The 2618-nt window shown below is 35.6% G+C and overlaps 1 pseudogene; it reads left to right on the top strand.

Moving 5' to 3' along the window:
* The first annotated feature begins 1493 nt into the window (after window positions 1–1493).
* Window positions 1494–2307, top strand: LOC149230618 (adenosylhomocysteinase pseudogene; annotated as a pseudogene).
* The last annotated feature ends 311 nt before the right edge of the window (window positions 2308–2618 follow it).

Here is a 2618-nt window from a genome sequence, read left to right as displayed (position 1 = left end):
TTTATTTTTGAGCTAACATTATTTTTCCTTAAAATTATTATTTATTCTTAATAACAAGCCTCAGACTGATAGGTGGGCGTTCCCTGACACCAACAGTGACACATTGTTCTTGTAGAGGGACGTCTGATGAACTTGGGTTGTGCAACTGGCCACCCAAGTTTTGTCATGACTTGCTCCTTTACAAACCAGGTAAATATTTCTAATGCTCAACCATTTCTTGTACATACTAGATTTCTTAGGCATACCAATCCCTTGATTATATTGTTGTGTATGATCCATTACTAGTTGTGAGAAATCCCCATTCCCTGTACCTAGCCCCGTTACATTAAAACTGATGCAACATATGGTAGAGTGGGCCATGAATGTCATAGCAGTGTGCAATTTCACCAATTAATATCATAGCCATGCTCTCTATGCTTTTTCATAAACATTCTGCTATTTTTTAATAGATGTTTCAGGTGGGCATGGTGGGGAGGTTGAGATCTTGTCTAGAGTTTTTAAAATTGGATCTTGCTTATATGTTGTGATCTGGATTTAGATTCTTGCCTCATTTCTTTGTCGCTTGTTGTTTTTTAATAGATTTTTTTAGGTAGACGTGTGTTTTTTGAGATCTAGTCAGGGTGCTTTGAAGTAGGATCTTGTCTAGGTGTTTTGGCTTGGATTTGAAATTTGTTCTCATTTCTTTTGAACTCACACATTTCTGGTGGATTTGTTGTTGTTTAGATCTTGTAAGGGTGTTTGAGATGTGGAATCTTGATTAGTTGTTGTGTTTTTGGTTCTAAGAATGAGTTTTGTGGTTGTTTTAAAGTAGTTAGGATATCATCATCAAACTATTATACAGATTTATAGTATAGTATGGTAAATTCTAGACGCTATTTATTAGTTTCTACAATATTATCTTATATATGTTTAGAGCATGAGAAAGTATCTTAATATTAATCCTAATCTTAATCGTGTAATACCAGCATCCTGATGTTAGATCTGATATGGCCTTGGGGGAATTTTGGTCTCATTCATGATGTTATGAGATTCACTGCTCTTGTTAGATGCCTTGATTATTTGGTGTCATTGAGATCACATCATGTTGCTTTTGGTATAGTTAGCTTGCATTTCATTACATTTTAGGATTCACTAGTCTCCACTACATTAAAAAAAAAATTCAATTTTCAGGGTGTTGAATCAATGTGAGTTCATGGTGGGTGTAGAAGCATCTTCATATTTAATCAAGGACCTTTATATATATTCAATTATCTGTTTATGATGGGTTACTATTAGCTAAGGTTTTGAAAGCTGATTGGACTTGTATCGGAGTTTCTAATTATTGTGAATTATAGATCCAGGGCTAGATTTCTCAGATCTTTTTTTTTTTCAAATTTTTTCTATTTGAGATGTAGTTTTTGTTGATTCTGATTCTCTTTCTTCTTTTTTAGTTTGGAAACTTGTATGGATGTAGGCACTCTCTCTGAGATGGTCTTATGATAGCCACACATGCCATGATTGCTAGTAAGGTTGCTGTTGTTTGTGGGTTTGGAGATGTTGGCAAGGGTTGTTTTACAGCCTTGAAATTCGTTGGAGCTATAGTCATTGTTATAGAGATTGATCCTATATGTGACCTACAAGTGCTTATGGAAGGCCTTCCTGTTCTCACCCTTGAGGATGTAGTTAGCACTGCGAATATCTTTGTGGCAACCACTGGTAACAAGGACATCATCATGGTAGATCACATGAGGAAAATGAAGAATGATACCATTGTTTGTAACATTGGTCACTTTGACAACGAGATTGATATGCAAGGCCTTGAAACTTTCCCCAATGTTAAGAAGATTACCATCAAACCTCAGACTGAGATGCGAGTATTCCCTGACACCAACAGTAACATCATTGTTCATGTAGAGGGATGTCTGATGAACTTGGGTTGTGAAACTGGCCACCCAAGTTTTGTCATGTCTTTCTCCTTTATAAACCAAGTAAATATTTCTAATGCCCTACAACCATTGCTTGTAGATACTAGACTTCTCAGCATACCAATCCCTTGATTATATTGTTGTGTATGATCCATTTCTATTTTCTAGAAATCCCCATTCCTTGTACCTGGCCCCGTTACATTAAAACTCATGCAACATATGGTCAAGTGGGTCATGCATGTCATAGTAGTGTCCAATTTCAATAATTAATGTCATAGCCATGCTCTTTGTGCTTTTTCATAAACATTTTGTTGTTTTTAATAGATGTTTTCAGGTGGGCGTGGTGGGGATGTTGAGATCTCCTCTAGAGTTTTTGAAATGGGATCTTGCTTATATGTTGTGATTTGGATTTGTATTCTTACCTCATTTATTTTTCGCTTGTTGTTTTTTAATAGATGTTTTCAGGTAGATACATGAATTTTGAGATTTGGTCAGGGTGCTTTGAAGTAGGATCTTGTCTAGGTGTTATGGTTTGGATTTGAAATCTGTTCTCATTTCTTTTGAACTCACACTTTTCTAGTGGGTTTGTTGTTGTTTAGATCTTCTTAGGGTGTTCGAGGTGTGGAATATTGATTAGATTTTGTTGTGGAATCAAGTTTTATCCATTCAATTATTAAAAAATCAAAATTCCTCACCGTCCTATAAACCACACCT

This window comes from Pinus tabuliformis, chromosome J (genome assembly GCF_031772625.1).
Source record: "Pinus tabuliformis cultivar Carrire ecotype Pingquan chromosome J, CPIR1, whole genome shotgun sequence".
Lineage (NCBI taxonomy): Eukaryota > Viridiplantae > Streptophyta > Pinopsida > Pinales > Pinaceae > Pinus > Pinus tabuliformis.
This window is presented reverse-complemented; position numbering and strand designations above follow the sequence as displayed.